General features: G+C 38.0%; 3 non-coding genes across 3 annotated transcripts; all 3 read right to left on the bottom strand.

Annotated features, from left to right (window-relative positions):
- Positions 1 to 12,245: 12,245 nt before the first annotated feature.
- On the bottom strand, positions 12,246 to 12,329 carry TRNAL-CAA (transfer RNA leucine (anticodon CAA)). Its single transcript has one exon. It is a non-coding gene; the product is annotated as a tRNA-Leu (tRNA).
- A 106-nt stretch (positions 12,330 to 12,435) lies between these two features.
- TRNAL-CAA (transfer RNA leucine (anticodon CAA)) lies at positions 12,436 to 12,519 on the bottom strand. The gene has a single exon. It is a non-coding gene; the product is annotated as a tRNA-Leu (tRNA).
- A 67-nt stretch (positions 12,520 to 12,586) lies between these two features.
- TRNAL-AAG (transfer RNA leucine (anticodon AAG)) lies at positions 12,587 to 12,667 on the bottom strand. The gene has a single exon. It is a non-coding gene; the product is annotated as a tRNA-Leu (tRNA).
- Between the last annotated feature and the right edge of the window lie 5,508 nt (positions 12,668 to 18,175).

Genomic DNA, 18,175 nt, shown 5'->3' with positions numbered 1-18,175 from the left:
AATTCACGGGTTTTAAGTATTTCGTTGTGTGACATGCGATATGCAATAAAGAACCCGGACCCAATAAGGATTATAAGCATAACTAGATAATATTTGAAATCCGAAATATCAGATTTTCTGTGTATTTCTATGTATTTGGGTTTTTGACCGTGCGACAATGCAATTGTGATATTGTGACCAAAGGTGGACCTGATGGGAATATAAATGTGATTGCATATTATTTGAAGTCCGGATAAAAGGCCCATGATGTGTTTGGCGTGCATTTTTTTGTGTATTCCGTTATTTGGTTATTTCGGCCAGAGGAAGGCAAAACGACCGAGTTTCCTGCCCGCCTATTCTTTTCCATTTGTAAACGGATTCTTGTGATGAAACAATCGGGTTCTTCAATGATGAAGGACTGTAACCAATGTGTTACAAGAGCACAGGGAGCTCAATTAACAAAGCGGCTGAAGGTTGCTGAGAATCGATAGAGGCAGCTCGGAGAAGCCCATAGTTGTTTGAATGTTGAGGAATCCAAAGGGAAAGCTCGGTATATGCCAGGAGGGCAGTCTGCGGAGTGAGGAAGGCTTGCGCAAAGAAAAAGGCTTTAGTGAATGCGTGCGCAGAGTAAGGATGTCGGGGAATCCATTGGAAGACCCAATGAATGCCCAGATGCCGGAGAAAGAAGAGCACTTAACAGAGCATAGCCACCAAAGGTTGGGAAGGCAGAGCCAAAGCGCTTAATAGAGCCGCAAAGCCAGAGAACTCAAAGCAGACTTCTAAGAGCCACGGAGCTGTAATGAAGCTGTAGAACAACAAAGATATCGAATGATTAAGTTGTTGCTGGTGTCTGATGTGTGTTGAAGACAGAAGAAGGATTCTAGAGACAATACAGAGTTCTGAGGGAGTCAAAGAGGCCAGAAGCTCAAGAAGCTCAAAGCACTAACTGAAGGAGTCAAGTCTAGAGAAGCCTAGATCTGTCTGCAGAGTATGGGTAGCCAGCGAGATAAGATGGTATTCTAAACCCATAGGTTCAGTTGTAAACCAATGGAGTTGAGCGTGGAGTTGTAAAAGAGTTCAGTGATAACCCCAAAGAGCCTAATCGAGTTGATTAGTGCTCAAGGAGACGTAGCCCAAGATATTAGCGTGAACTCCATATTATCTTGTTGTCATATGTTTTATATCAATCAAGCAAATAAACTTAAGGCATGTTGGGTCCCTATAATACTAGTGATTACCCCATTACTATTGTAGTTATACCCCCTATTTATATTGTTGTGCCCCTATTACCCCCATATTGTTATTTCTGTGCCCCATAGAATCCCTCTATTGTTATTTTTGTGGCTTTATATTATTATTTTTAGGTCGGCTGGATTATATTGTGACTCCTTAGACTCCTATATATAGAAAGGAGGTTTTGTCATTTGTATCATCGAAGAATTGTTCATTTATGTAATGTAAAGGAGGTTGCCCCCTCGAAGAGGCTGAATTCTAAGGCTTGGATCTCTCTTTTCTATCTTTTTGTGAGCTGGTTTCATAACATTTGGTATCAGAGCTTTGGATTCTAGGGTTTTGCTGCTCCAAACAGGTCATCGTGGCATTTTCGCTATAACTTTTTTTCTGTGACGTTTCAGAAGTCGCAAAAAAAACCCATTTGAGAAGAAATCACGCTGAATCTCGCGTCCGAATTTCAGAACTTTTCGCGCGATATTTGCGGAGATATGATCTGAGGAAGTTGGTCTTTTGGCATACTCCTAAATTACATTCAAAACAGATGACCTGGGGAAAATCGTCATAACTTTCTCTCTGGGGATCAGATTGAAGTTTCGTAAGAAGGTACAGAAAGAGGACGGACTGTAGTTTCTTGTGGATGTTTTTCAGATCCAAAGGTCGAAACAGTGACTCGTGACACGCCGTACAAGTTCGCTCTACTGAACTAGTCTATAATCAAGTCACTGTGGGAGATTTCGCATAACTCTTCCTTGGAGAATCCAATTTGGGTCAGACTTGTGGCATTGGAAAGAGGACACAGAGGGCTACTACAGATCACAAATTCAGGACTAGATAATCAGAGAGTACAGAGATACATCAGAGGCAATATCGAGCTCCTACAAAGTGAAAAAAGGTGTGTAGATTTTCTTAAATTTTTGCTTAAGCTTGGTTTGAAAATTTATTTTGAAGGAATTCAAAGGGCATAGTAGAGCATTATTATCGGTAACTGATGCCCCGAGGAAAGAAAATGCAAACACCTAGTAAGGAACCTGAAAGCTCTGGCATGACTCATGAAGAAGAGGAAGAAATGCAACATGATATATCAAAATTACAAGACCAAGTGCAACAACTGTCCCTTACACAAAAAGGAACAGAATCTAAGATGGATGGTTTAAAGAAAGGTGTAGAAGCTAACATGGAATGTTTAAAGAAAGGCGCAGAAGCTAAGATGCTTGACGTGGAAGCTAAGATGGATGATTTGAAGATAGATTTGAAGACAGACATGGAAGAATTGAAGAAGTTGCTACAAGAAAGGGTCACTAATGGTGAAAAGGTAGTAAAGGAAACTCATGATGAAAACAAAAGAAATGTTAATCATGATTCCATAGACTCTAATGTTGGATCGAAGACTCACCATGTTCCAAAAATCGATATGAGGAAGTTTGATGGCAAGGATCCCGCCACATGGATATTACAGATGGAGCAATTCTTCGATCTCAATAATGTGCAAAACACACAAAAGGTACGTATGGCAACTTTATATTTGGAACCAAATCAGTTTGTATGGTATCAATGGCTTTGTTCTCGTAAACAATTTATCACTTGGGCAATTTTTACGGAAGAATTGATAGCACATTATGAGGATACAAAAAGCAACACTTTTTTTAGCCAATTGATAAGTCTCAAACAAAAGGGTTCAATAATGGAGCACATTGAGGAGTTCCAAAAATTGAACATAAGGGTAAAAGATATTCCAGAGGAGCATAGGATTGATGTGTTCATAGGGTCTTTAAAGGATAATATCCAACATGATGTGCGCCTTTGGGAACCTGATTCATTAGAGAAGGCATTCAGGTTAGCAAGAAAAATGGAAAGCAAAATTATGGCAACTAGGAAGCATACCATTCACAACTATAAAGACGGAAGTGTTGTTGCCCATAGTCTTCCACAACCTACAAGGTTGACACCACAACAATTGGAAGAAAAAAGAGCAAAAGGGCTTTGTTACAATTGTGATAGCAAATACACAAAAGGTCATAAGTGTGCTGAGAAGAAATTATTCTACATAGATTGTGAAGAGGAAGAAGAAAAGGAGCAAGAAAGGTCAAAAGAAGAGGATATATTCCAGGAACAAAGCCTAGATGAAGAACAAATAAATCCGACCATATCTTGTAATGCATTGGCGGGAATTACCACTCCTCAAACCATCAAGATAGAAGGACAAATCAAGAAGAAAAAGGTAATAGTGTTGATTGATTCAGGAAGCACCCACAATTTTATTCATTGTAGGGTAGCAAAAGAATTGAATTGCTTCCTATATCCAGCACCAGAGTGTCAAGTGATGATTGCAAATGGAGGAACAATAAATTGTTCTGGAAAGTGCCATAATATCAAGCTATCCATGGGAGAATATGTATTGACTAGCCCAATGCTTTCCATTCCAATGGGAGGTGTTGATGTTGTACTAGGAGTCCAATGGCTACAATCCTTGGGTACAATAGCTTTTAATTTTCAAGAACTTTTCATGAAATTTTCTGTGGAAGGAAAGGAAGTTGAATTAAGGGGTATTGCAGGGAAACCAGGAAAGATAATCAGCTCTAATGGCATGACAAAGCTTCTAAAAAAGGAGCAAAGAGGTGTAATTGCACAATTATGTTCGCTAGATGTTTCCACATTGGAATCATCTATTTCTCCAGATCTCCAAAAAGTCCTGGACAATCATTCCAAGGTATTTGAGACTCCCAAAGGTCTCCCACCTATGCGTGATCATGATCATGCTATTCATCTGATTCCAGGAAGTGTTCCTCCAAACATCAGGCCGTACAGATATCCATATGTCCAAAAAAGTGAAATTGAACGTATGGTTGCAGAAATGCTAGAGGCTGGTATAATTCAACCGAGTCAAAGTTCTTTCTCAGCTCCAGTAGTATTGGTGCACAAGAAGGATGGATCATGGCGCATGTGTCCAGATTATAGGGAGCTCAACAAGCTCACTATTAAAGATAAGTTCCCCATTCCTGTTATTGATGAATTACTGGATGAATTGCATGGATCAATTTACTTCACCAAGTTGGATCTTCGTTCGGGATATCATCAAATCAGAATGAAGATTGAAGACATTCCAAAAACGGCATTTAGAACTCATGAGGGTCATTATGAATTTTTGGTCATGCCTTTTGGCCTTACCAATGCACCTTCAACATTTCAAGGTTTGATGAATTCAATTTTCAAACCATTCCTTAGAAAATTTGTGTTAGTATTTTTTGATGATATACTAATCTACAGCAAGTCTTGGAAGGATCATGTTGAACATGTTGACAGGGTGCTACAACTATTGGAGGAGAAACAATTATATGCAAAAAGATCCAAATGTTTCTTTGGAGTCCAGGAGGTGGAATATTTGGGTCATATTGTATCTCATGAAGGAGTTAAGGTAGACCCTAGCAAAATTAAAGCCATTAAGGAATGGAAAATCCCCACATCCATAAAGCATCTGCGAGGATTTCTTGGGTTGACAGGGTATTATCGCAAGTTTGTTAAGAATTATGGGAGAATAGCAGCACCTCTAACAACATTATTGAAGAAAGATTCATTTTCATGGACTTCGGAAGCAACAAAGGCCTTTGAACATCTTAAAGAGGCAATGTGCCAAGCACCGGTCTTAGCTACACCGGACTTCACAAAAACCTTTATTGTGGAATGTGATGCTTCAGGAAATGGAATTGGTGCTGTTCTAATGCAAGATGAAAGACCCATTGCTTTTGAAAGTCGTCCAATCAAGGGAAAGTTTTTAAGCAAAGCTATTTATGAGAAGGAAATGTTGGCAATACTCCATGCACTTAAGAAATGGCGACCCTACCTAATGGGAAGACACTTCAAGGTAAAAACGGATCATGATAGCCTTAAATACTTTTTAGAACAAAGATTATCCTCTGAAGAGCAACAAAAGTGGGTCACAAAGATGTTGGGTTATGACTTTGAAATCATCTACAAAAAAGGGAAGCAAAATGTGGTGGCAGATGCACTCTCAAGAAAGGATGAGGATGTGGAAGCATTGTTGTGTGCCATTTCTATTATCCAACCAGATTGGATAAACGAAGCAAGGGAGGAATGGAAGAATGACGAAGAAGTGTGGGCACTTATTCAAAAGCTACAACAAGATTCCAGTACTTCTGATACATTTAGCTGGCAAAATGATTCGTTATGGTACAAAGATCGCTTATACCTCTGTAAGAATTCCCAGCTAAAACAAAAGATTCTTATGGAATTGCACACTTCTCCCTTAGGAGGGCACTCAGGATTTTTAAAAACTTACCACAGGGTTAAGAAGGAATTTTTTTGGGATGGCCTTAAATCAGATATTCAAAAGTTTGTGGCGGAATGTTTGGTTTGCCAGCAAAATAAAGTTGAAACAATTAAGACACCAGGTCTATTACAACCTTTATCCATTCCAAGCCAACGTTGGGAGGAGGTTTCAATGGATTTTATCACAGGTTTACCCAAGTCTGAGGGAAAGAGTGTCATCATGGTGGTAGTTGACAGACTTACCAAGTATGCACACTTTTGTGCATTATCACATCCATTTAAAGCCAGTACAGTTTCTACTGCATTTATGGAAACAGTTCAAAAGCTACATGGAAACCCAAAGATTATTGTAAGTGACAGAGATCCCATTTTCACTGGAAATTTTTGGACAGAATTATTTTCTTGTCTTGGTACTCAGTTAGCTCATAGCTCATCTTATCATCCTCAATCTGATGGGCAAACTGAGATAGTAAACAAATGTTTGGAAGGATATCTTCGTTGCTTTGTATCTGATAAACAGACACAATGGGTCAAATGGTTGCCTCTGGCTGAATGGTGGTATAACACTTCCTTCCATACAGCAACAAAAATGACCCCATTTATGGCACTTTATGGGTATCAACCACCATCCATCACATCATATTTAAGAGAAATTCTAAGGTTCAGGCAGTGGAACATCACATCGAACATCAACAACAAGTCCTCCAACTCTTAAAGGATAACCTCGTGTTGGCACAAAATAGAATGAAACAACAGGCAGATCAACATCGCAGTGAAAGAAGTTTTGATGTAGGTGATTGGGTATTCCTACGGCTACAACCATATAAGCAAATGTCCCTAAAGCAAGCTAAGAAGGATAATAAATTATCACCAAAGTATTATGGTCCGTACAAGGTGTTGGAAAAGATTGGTACTATGGCATACAAATTGGAGCTTCCTGCAGCTTCTCGATTGCACCCAGTTTTCCATGTTTCATGTTTAAAGAAGGTTATAGGTGACAAGCTCCCAATTCAAACAATATTGCCAGAACTTGACGAGGAAGGAAAAATTATATTGGAACCGGAAGCAATCACAGAAACAAGAACTCGACAGCTACGAAATCGATCAATTTCAGAGTATCTTATCAAGTGGAAGAACTTATCTGCTGAAGATTCCACATGGGAGGATGAGAATTTTATGCAGAAGTATCCAGAACTGCTCAAGCGTTGAGGACAACACTTTTTTGAAGGAGAGGGGCATGTTGGGTCCCTATAATACTAGTGATTACCCCATTACTATTGTAGTTATACCCCCTATTTATATTGTTGTGCCCCTATTACCCCCATATTGTTATTTCTGTGCCCCATAGAATCCCTCTATTGTTATTTTTGTGGCTTTATATTATTATTTTAGGTCGGCTGGATTATATTGTGACTCCTTAGACTCCTATATATAGAAAGGAGGTTTTGTCATTTGTATCATCGAAGAATTGTTCATTTATGTAATGTAAAGGAGGTTGCCCCCTCGAAGAGGCTGAATTCTAAGGCGTGGATCTCTCTTTTCTATCTTTTTGTGAGTTGGTTTCATAACAGTGGAGTTGTAAAAGAGTTCAGTGATAACCCCAAAGAGCCTAATCGAGTTGATTAGTGCTCAAGGAGACGTAGCCCAAGATATTAGCGTGAACTCCATATTATCTTGTTGTCATATGTTTTATATCAATCAAGTAAATAAACTTAAGGCATTTAACAGTGAAAAACAAACACAAGCATGCACCTCTTTCAAGCACTTTTAATTCCGCAATTGGTTAATCATAAGCTAGATCTTGGAAATTAATAAGCTTTGGAGTGGGAGAGGTTCTTGTAAGCTGACAAAAAACCTTTAGTGCCCCATTTCAGATCAATGATCGCCTTGGGGTTGATGAACCACTTAGTAAATTTGAAATAAAAGAGAAGAGAAGGAATTGGGTGCTTGCCAAGTTTGGTAATCGATCGAGTGTGTGTGTGAGGTAAAAGAGAAGAGAAAACATTAAGTACTTGTTAGGTTTGGTAACCAATCTAATGTGTATAAAGACAGAAGTAGAGAAAAATTTAAAGATAAGTATTCAACAATATATTATTTAGTTTTGAATTTATGCATTATGAATCTAATCCCATGTTCTAATTTATGATGGTTTAAATTATGAGTTATTCTAGTTTTGTTGTGATAGGAATCATAGTAAAATTCCAAGTTCACCTCATGGATAAGCTACCAATGAGGTACAAATTAAATTATTAATCCATTTATGATGAGTCTAATGAAAAATTTAGTGACATGATGTAGGACAGCATGGACGTTAACTGAGTTGGGCAGTTGGAGTTAATTGCAAGAGCAATAGTGGTAGCAACAAAAGAATTAACCATGCAACAATACAATAGAAAAAAATTCAAGGACAAGGTCATTATGGGACACTAAAACCAATGGTGTCAATTGATTTCCATAAAACATGTTATGCCCAGTATGATAATTTTTAAGCAGGCGTATGCCTTGGTTTTGAGAACCTTTTAATGCAAGGAAACCTTGTCAAGGAATGGATTTCCCAATGGATTAGGAAGCCAAAGCTTGAAAGGTGAGTGGCTGCATGGAAGTGGGGGTGCCCGGATTTCCTGAGGGACTGGGAAGAGAGAAGGGAAGTTCAGGAAACAAATTTGTTTTGGTCATTAGCATAGTTGGTTGGAAATCATAAGCACATTGGGTTGTTCCTTGGAAACAATGAGTTGGGAATTATTTGCTGAAGCAATAAGGAGCACAAGATGGTAGCACTGAATCTTGGAGGCCTGCAACACTCGAGAGAAAAAGAACAATCCAAGTTAGATTGAACACCTCTAAAGCATTAAAAGACTTCAAAAAAGGGTCATTAGAAGATGGAAAAGTTTATAAATTAATGATTATGGAGTGACTGGTAAGCCTATATGCATATAAGATGTGTTGTAAAAGTTGAAATGAGTTTTATATATAAAGCTCCATAATTAAAGGCTTGGTCTAACAACATGTTTTGTCATATATGGTTATTGAACACTAAGGATGGTGTTCCCATCAAGGGGGAGTGTAGGTTTTATACCTATACATATAATACATATAGATGAATTCTAAAAACATAAAATAAACAATGACAAGAATATAAAGCAAATACGCATATATTTTCCCCTAGATCCCAAAACTGGGACTACCAGATTGATTTTTTATTATATTCTTTTCAATGTTACAATACATATATATACATGTCAAAGCATTCATAAACCCCAATCTGTTAACCTTGGATTATAACACAATCGTAGTTTCTTTGACCCGATCTAAAAAATACCATGGGTAGAAAACCATCATGCCCAAAACCATATGCAAAAGCCATGTAAAAACCATAGGTAACATAATCGTAGTTTCTTTGACCCGATCTAAAAAATACCATGGGTAGACAACCATCATGCCCAAAACCATGTGCAAAAGCCATGCAAAAAACCATAGGTATGTTCCTCGTGCAGGGGGGCTACTGCCTTCAATGTAACTCCCCTGTTGTGCCCCCCACAACGAATAAGGGAGGTTTCCCCGAACGTGCGACTAGTTGTGGAAAGAATATAACACACACCCAACATTCTACCATTTGTTGTTTTCTTTTCCACACAAGGGGTCACAGGAGATCTTAGTCATTGGTACAGCGCTGCAATGACTATTATTTCTTTACACCAAAAAAACTTCTCATTGCTCACTAAATTCTTCAATGCATATGCAACATTCTTCAAAGTTTCCACCTTTACAAGCAACATCTTTTTGTCCTCAACCATATTCCTCACAAAGTGATACTGAACATCAATGTGCTTTGTCTTTGAATGATAAGCATTTATAAACGTTAATTGCCATATATATGATGGAAAAATACATTTTTTGTATGTATCAACCACATTTACTAATGTAATTGTGCTAATAGATAAAAATACATAGAATTAAACTTAAACAAAAGTTTGTTTCATTAAATTAACCTAGAATGCGAAAGAATTTAATTGACCCAACCATTGGACTAAAAAGATAAATGGAATGTAATTCGAAGCTATATCTAATCATCTCATAAATGGCCTTTAATGAGTTTCAAAAGGGTGATAACAGGAAAAATTCAAACACCATTAGACTACAAGGTCACCAGGAGAAAGGAAACTAGAATTACAGAAACAATGGAGAGGGGAGAAAAGTTGAGACATGGTTAGATTAGTAGACCACCCAAAGAAAACAAGCCAATCAAATATTTGAAATAGCGACAACGAAAGACCACGAAAAAGGGAAGCAGCAGCCAAAGCCCTGGACCAATAACTCAACTAGGAAAATAACACCTAGACTCTCACACATCAGCAGAGGACCACATGCGAGGAAGAGTAAGCACAAGATGTAAACGCAATGTCACATGAAATTGTGAGACAAATGAAGAGGACCTCAAAACATCAAAATTCGTTTGCCAAATCCTCAAGAGTCGAAAATGGTTGCAAAGATCCATTCAAACAACGAGCAAAAAAGAACCACCTACAAGTTTAGCCCTGGTGGCAATCTGCAGTTTGAGGAAGCAAGTCTTGCGATGATGGCCAGCCCTACGTAGGAGGACGTCGTCAATCCATGCCCAGTGGTTTTGTTTTAGAAGAATAGACAACACTCATTCGTGGCTTCTTAACAGTTAATTACTTCAAATATATGGAAGAAAAAGAGTGCTACCTTGGAGACGTGTTCCAGAATGGCACCTTGAGAAAAAAAGGGGATACCAAGCCTTATGGTGACGAAAACAGCACCACTTTTGAGCGGAAGATACCTCTCTTGTTTACCAATTTTGGGTTTCAGTATTTTTTTCTTTTGGCGAATTAAGGTAGTTTTTTTGTTTTTTTTTTGGGCTTAAAATCAGGTAGGTCTAAGTAAAGAGACCACACTTTCTTTAGCCAATGTAATCTGAACCTAATTCTGTGAAATTTAAGAAGAATTAAACGTTTGACTTCCCTAGGGCAAAGTGCTTTCTTAACCTATTAAATTAATCCTTAGAAAAACAAAAACAAAATAAAACAAACATATCCAAGTTAACCATGTCAAATAAATGCAAGAAAAGAGTACTCTTTTGGACATATGTTCCAAAATGATTGCTCGAGGTAAAATGGCAATCGGAAGCCCAGTGGTCACAAAAACATCCACACCCTTGAGTTGAAGACACCTCCCTGTTTCACTGAATTTAGGTTTCAGCGTTTCATTAACAAGAGGGTAAAGGTTGCTTAAGAAATATATCCCTATGGGTATATCTTTCCAAAACATAGACAACTAATTGCCAGAGTAATATCCTTCAGAATGACCTAAAACCTTCGTTCTACCTGTAGCTACTGCATAATCCATTCTCCCTATTCCATCAACCCAATCAATGCTGATTACATAACCACTGCAATCATCCCATATCAAGCAACATTTTCAATGACAAATAGACGACTTAGAGGACATCACAGGTAAACAATGACGATGATTTAAACAGTGGTCTGCTGAGTGTTTTCCCAGAAAAAGCACCTACTGTATGTTGAGTGATTTCCAGGAAAAAAACGCCTATGGCCTTGATAATTATTAGCAGTACTGAAAGCTCTTTGGCCTAATCTAGTTAGAAAATATCTATGTATGAAATGCCACTGTACATTTCCAATGATTTTAAGTTTTTACAAAATTCTATTGCGTACTGCACAAAATGGTGGTTCTGGAAAATAATTACCATGTTTATGCCGGTCACCAACTGCAAATGAGAAAGGAGAATTCTGAATACCTACATGACACATTTAAACTAAGTATAACGGCTGGACATATAATTACCATGTTTATCCTTAACACATTTACGCTTAGTACAACGGCTGACGTTAAAACTATGGTGTTTTCAAGAGCAGACTTGTAAGAAGCGACTAATTAGAGCAGCAGCAGGGCATTCCAAGCATCGAACTCGGGACCTCTTGCGCTTGGACGTAGAAACTATGCAATATATTTTGAAATAAACCCTAGTGTTTTTTGGTGAATGGGCATTCGTCGTATCGAACTCTGGACCTTCTGCGCTCGAAGGTAGAAACCATGCAATATATTTAAAAATAAACCCTAGTTTTTTCTATGGTGAATGGGCAGGAAAGTGGAACTCCTTTATCTTTGAAAATGTCATAAAAATAGGGAAAACAGTGACTGGGCAGGAAAGTGGAAGTGCTTTATCTTTATAAACGTCATAAAAACACGAAAGAGGAGGAAAGCGGAACTGTTATCTTTGAAAGCTTTATAGCGTCAATAAAAACAGAGAAATAGTGTCCGAAGTGGGATTTGAACCCACGCCTCAATCGAGGACCAGAAGCGCCTTAGACCGCTCGGCGTCCTTACAAGCGAGGAATGTTGAGAGTCGGATTTGAACCCACGTCCTTTCGGGCCAGAACCTTGGCGTCAATAAAAACAGAGAAACAGTGTCAGAAGTGGGATTTGAACCCACGCCCTCACCAGAAGCTTGGCGTCAATAAAAACAGGGAAACAGTGTCAGAAGTTGGATTTGAACTCACGCCCTCAATCGAGGACCAGAACTTGAGTCTGGCGCCTTAGACCACTCGGCCGTCCTTACAACCGAGGAATGTTGACAGTGGGATTTGAACCCACGCCCTTTCGGACCAGAACCTTGGCGTCAATAAAAACAGAGAAACAGTGTCAGAAGTGTGATTTGAACCCACGCCCTCACCAGAAGCTTGGCGTCAATAAAAACAGGGAAACAGTGTCAGAAGTGGGATTTGAACCCACGCCCTCAATCGAGGACCAGAACTTGAGTCTGGCGCCTTAGACCACTCGGCCATCCTGACAAGAGAGGAACCTTGGCGTCAATAAAAACAGAGAAACAGTGTCAAAAGTGTGATTTGAACCCACGCCCTCACCAGAAGCTTGGCGTCAATAAAAACAGGGAAACAGTGTCAGAAGTGGGATTTGAACCCACGCCCTCAATCGAGGACCAGAACTTGAGTCTGGCGCCTTAGACCACTCGGCCATCCTGACAAGAGAGGAATGTTGAGAGTGGGATTTGAACCCACGCCCTTCCATCCTGACAAGAGAGGTTCAGGAATGTTGAGAGTGGGATTTGAACCCACGCCCTTTCGGACCAGAACCTTAATCTGGCGCCTTAGACCAACTCGGCCATCTCAACAGCTGGGAATACAAATTGATAATCTCCCTTTCGCATCCGCCCAGGGCAGTTGGAAGGATAAAAGAAAGTAAACGTTCCTGCGAATCTTACAGCCAAGAGGGGAGGCACACTTGCATTTTCATGAATACAAAATTAGATCATCCGCCCGGGACACTTGGAAGGTGAAGAGAAAGTAAACGTTCCTGCTAATCAGACAGCCAAGAGGGGAGGCTCACTTACATTTTCATGAATCTCGCACCCAGGGGAGGGACAAGTATTTTCATGAATACTAAATACAAAGGGGAAGGGCATTCCGAGAATCGAACTCGGGACCTCTCGCACCCAGGGGAGACACACTTCCATTTTCACGAATACAAAATTGAAAAGAAAAAAAAGGCATTCCGAGAATCGAACTCGGGACCTCGCGCACCCAGGGGAGACACAATTCCATTTTCACGAATACAAAATTCAAAAGAAAAGAAAGCATTCCGATAATCGAACTCGGGTCCTCTCGCACCCAAAGCGAGAACAATACAACTAGACCAAACGCGCATTTTCTATTGTTAGCTGTTGTTAGATGTGATTAACCATGAATCAGCCTGACCACTTGAAATACTACGTATTTCAAATTGATAACCTACTTCCATATTCGACTCCCTTGCTCTGCACAGCTTCATTCGACTTTGATAAACAGCAAAGATTTGTATTTCAAATTGATAAATCTGCTGCGCAGTCGACTCCATCGCTCTCCAGATTTTCATGGGACTGAATAATAAACAATCAAGTCCCATCCATTGAATTTTATTTTGGATGGGGACTTCACTCATTAAACCCTATCAAATGCCAATCCATCATTTTTAGCCGCGAACACAATGATTAAAATACAGCAGGAATTTCATTTTTGGTATACTTGATAAGAGCAGTGCCTTGCACATTTTCCTATTGAAGTTGACTATATATGCATAATCTTAAGTAAATGTGAGAAGTAATCGTTTTCGGCAGTTTTTAGTTTTTCTTTTTTTTCCCTAAAGCTTAAATATATATATATTTTAAGTGTTAAATATTTTTTGACATGTGAGAAAATTTATTATAGTTTAGTTGTCAAACTACTAGCGAGGATAGTCATTTTTAGTTGTTATAAGCTAATGCACGTTGACTCATCACCATTATTGAAGGAAAATTATGCCATTTGGAATAACCCGCTGGTGGTTCCTAAGGGGTTGTTATTCAAGGAAAACTATGCCACTTGGAATAAATGGTTGGTGGTCCGTAAGGGGCTATTATTCAAGGAAAACTACTCTACCTAGAATAACCCGTTGGTCGTTGGTAAGGGGGTAGACTTTCACTCCTACGAGATGCGGGTCTTGGGCAGTTTACATGTTTCCTTCCGTCCGAAGAAGACGAGCTCTTGGCCAAGCAAAAAACAGTGTTAGGGCTAAACACTCAATTTTTTAGGGGTGGTTCATGGAAATACTCCACTTAGAATTTCCTTCCGTCCGAAGAAGACGAGCTCTTGGCCAAGAAAAAAACAGTGTTAGGGCTAAACACTCAATTTTTAGGGGTGGTTCATGGAAATATGCCACTTAGAATAACTCGTTGGTGGTCCATAAGGGGTCGTTATTCAAGGAAAACTACGTCACCTAGAATAACCCGTTGGTGGTTCATAAGGGAGCAGACTTTCACTCCTGCCATATGCGGGTCTTGGGCAGTTTACATGAATAAGGGGGCAGACTTTCACTCCTGCCAAATGCGAGCAGGTCTTGGGCAGTTTACATGAGTTTACAGAGGTTTACATGAGTAAGTGGGTAGACTTTCACTCCTGCCAAATGCGAGCAGGTCTTAGGCAGTTTACATGAGTTTACAGAGGAAGACGAGCGCTTGGCCAAGCAAAAATAGTTTTAGGGATAAACACTCATTTTTCAAGGGTGGTTCACGGAAATTGAGTGGCCGCTACATCCACGGGAGGGCAATTTACTCGAGTTTACCACTCATTTTTCAAGGGTGGTTCACGGAAATTGAGTGGCCGCTACATCCACGGGAGGGCAATTTACTCGAGTTTACAGAGGAAGACGAGCGCTTGGCCAAGCAAAAATAGTTTTAGGGCTAAACACTCATTTTTTTAAGGGTGGTTCACGGAAACTGGGTGGCCACTACATCCACAAGAAAATCCAAGCAGATCAACCCGAATGGATCTCCTGCCAAACAAGGAGGGCCTAACCCAAGGGCATCAAGAAGATTTGACCCCATAACCTCTCAACAACAAAGTATTTAGTAATAGAAACTTGACCAACTAAACTAATCTTTAGAATGAATACATTTTATATGAATGAATATTATAATTAATAATATTGATATCAATACAAGTTAAACATAATATTTCGATATAAAATTGAAATAAATTATATAATAATAATATTTTATAATTTTTTTATATAAAAATATAACACCATAATAATTAAATCACAATTATTTTAAAAAAAAATTTAATAAATTCATTTTAAATTTAAATCGTTTGACCCAAAAATATTTGTTTCTTATTTTTTTAAATATTTTAGGTTGAAATTAATTTATGTTTGTATTGAGTCTAGGTGACATCACTGTGAATTTCTCGCTTGTATTCTAAAAGAAGACATATAGCTTGTAAATTGTTGTATTATAAGATAAAACGATGTATACTCGATCAAAAATATAAGTGTGTTAAAAAAAAAAAAAAAACCAAAATTATAATAGAGTTGTTTAGTGTTAGAGTTCGGATCATGTCATGAAAATTATATAAAAATAAAAGTATTTATCAAATATAAGAATATATTGAATTTAAAATCATAATTATGATTCAGAGTTAGGAGTATCTTTTTTTTTTTTTGTTAATAATGGTAAAGCTTTTGCTCTTTGCAATATGGTAGTTTCATCTCCCTTTTCTTTTAAAAGAAACAATTAAACCAAGGGAGTAAGCGGTGTCTATTTCATCGATATAACAAAGGGAGTAAGGGGTGTCTATTCTATATCAAAGGGACTAAGGGGTGTCTATTCCACTGATATAATATGTTGGTGGCTCAATAATTTGAAACATAATCTGGTTGGTGCAAAAGAATGTTTAATATATTATTTTGATGAAGTTCATTAACTTTCACAAAACATCAACCTCTTTTCCCATTCCATTGAAAAGGAGAAAATTGATAAAGCTAGAAAAAAAAAGAACTTGGGGTTTTAATAATGAGTGAGATAGTCTTCTTTTTAAGATGCAAAACTTCTAAATTGATGTGTTGAAGTTTGAGGGTGCCCAAATCAATTTGCATTTGATTAAATGAAGTGATTTTGTATAAATGTTATGCATAAGTGTTTCTAGATAAGCATTATTTTTGTATATTTTCAAATTTTATTCTATATAATATGTGCATATATGGATGCACATATGATTTTGAATATATTCTTAGAGTAAATATAAAGATACTTCCGCATATGTGTTTTTTTGTATATATGTGTCTAAATATGCTTTTCATATTCAAATATACAAATGTGCACATATGAAAGTAATTTTATATATATCTTACATGCATATACATGAGTGCTTTTGTATATGCATCTCTATATATGCTTGGCATATATGGAAGTGAATCTGCATATGTAGTATATGCATAAGGTGTTCACATGGTTGCACACGAGTGCACAGTTCACGCGGTTGGGGAAGTCGGCTTTCTCACACCCCGCCCGTGATCGATTCTCATATGTTGCGCTGCGCGGCAACTTATATGTATCATCGAGCATGTATATTGGTATGATTGTGATTGATGTGATGGATCTGTCGTTTGTATATAATGTATATATTGTACAATTGGGCCTAATACAAGCTTCCAAGTGGCATAATTTTCAGTTGTTATAAGCTAATGCACGTTGACTCATCACCATTATTCAAGGAAAATTATGCCACTTGGAATAACCCGCTGGTGGTTCCTAAGGGGTTGTTATTCAAGGAAAACTATGCCACTTGGAATAAATGGTTGGTGGTCCGTAAGGGGCTATTATTCAAGGAAAACTACGCCACCTAGAATAACCCGTTAGTCGTTGGTAAGGGGGTAGACTTTCACTCCTACAAGATGCGGGTCTTGGGCAGTTTACATGTTTCCTTCCGTCCGAAGAAGACGAGCTCTTAGCCAAGCAAAAAACAGTGTTAAGGCTAAACACTCAATTTTTTAGGGGTGGTTCATGGAAATACGCCACTTAGAATTTCCTTCCGTCCGAAGAAGACGAGCTCTTGGCCAAGCAAAAAACAGTGTTAGATCTAAACACTCAATTTTTAGGGGTGGTTCATGGAAATATGCCACTTAGAATAACTCGTTGGTGGTCCATAAGGGGTCGTTATTCAAGGAAAACTACATCACCTAGAATAACCCGTTGGTGGTTCATAAGGGAGCAGACTTTCACTCCTGCCATATGTGGGTCTTGGGCAATTTACATGAATAAGGGGGCAGACTTTCACTCCTGACAAATGCGAGCAGGTCTTGGGCAGTTTACATGAGTTTACAGAGGTTTACATGAGTAAGTGGGCAAACTTTCACTCCTGCCAAATGCGAGCGGGTCTTAGGCAGTTTACATGAGTTTACAGAGGAAGACGAGCGCTTGGCCAAGCAAAAATAGTTTTAGGGATAAACACTCATTTTTAAAGGGTGGTTCACGGAAATTGGGTGGCCGCTACATCCACGGGAGGGCAATTTACATGAGTTTACAGAGGAAGACGAGCGCTTGGCCAAGCAAAAATAGTTTTAGGGCTAAACACTCATTTTTTTAAGGGTGGTTCACAGAAACTGGGTGGCCGCTACATCCACAAGAAAATCCAAGCAGATCAACCCGAATGGATCTCCTGCCAAACAAGGAGGGCCTAACCCAAGGGCATCAAGAAGATTTGACCCCATAACCTCTCAACAACGAAGTATTTAGTAATGGGAACTTGACCAACTAAACTAATCTTTAGAATGAATACATTTTATATGAATGAATATTATAATTAATAATATTGATATCAATACAAGTTAAACATAATATTTCGATATAAAATTGAAATAAATTATATAATAATAATATTTCATAATTTTTTTATATAAAAATATAACAAAATAATAATTAAATCACAATTATTTAAAAAAAAAATTTAATAAATTCATTTTAAATTTAAATCTTTTGACCCATTAAATATTTGTGTCTTATTTTTTTAAATATTTTAGGTTGAAATTAATTTATGTTTGTATTGAGTCTAGGTGACATCACTGTGAATTTCTCGCTTGTATTCTAAAAGAAGACATATAGCTTGTACATTGTTGTCTTATAAGACAAAACGATGTATACTCGATCTAAAATATAAGTGTGTTAAAAAAAAAAAAAAAAAAACCAAAATTATAATAGAGGTTTTTAGTGTTAGAGTTCGGATCATGTCATGAAAATTATATAAAAATAAAAGTATTTATCAAATATAAGAATATATTGAATTTAAAATCATAATTATGATTCAGAGTTAGGAGTATCTTTTTTTTTGTT

This window comes from Pinus tabuliformis, chromosome 6, assembly GCF_031772625.1.
Source record: "Pinus tabuliformis cultivar Carrire ecotype Pingquan chromosome 6, CPIR1, whole genome shotgun sequence".
NCBI lineage: Eukaryota > Viridiplantae > Streptophyta > Pinopsida > Pinales > Pinaceae > Pinus > Pinus tabuliformis.
This window is presented reverse-complemented; position numbering and strand designations above follow the sequence as displayed.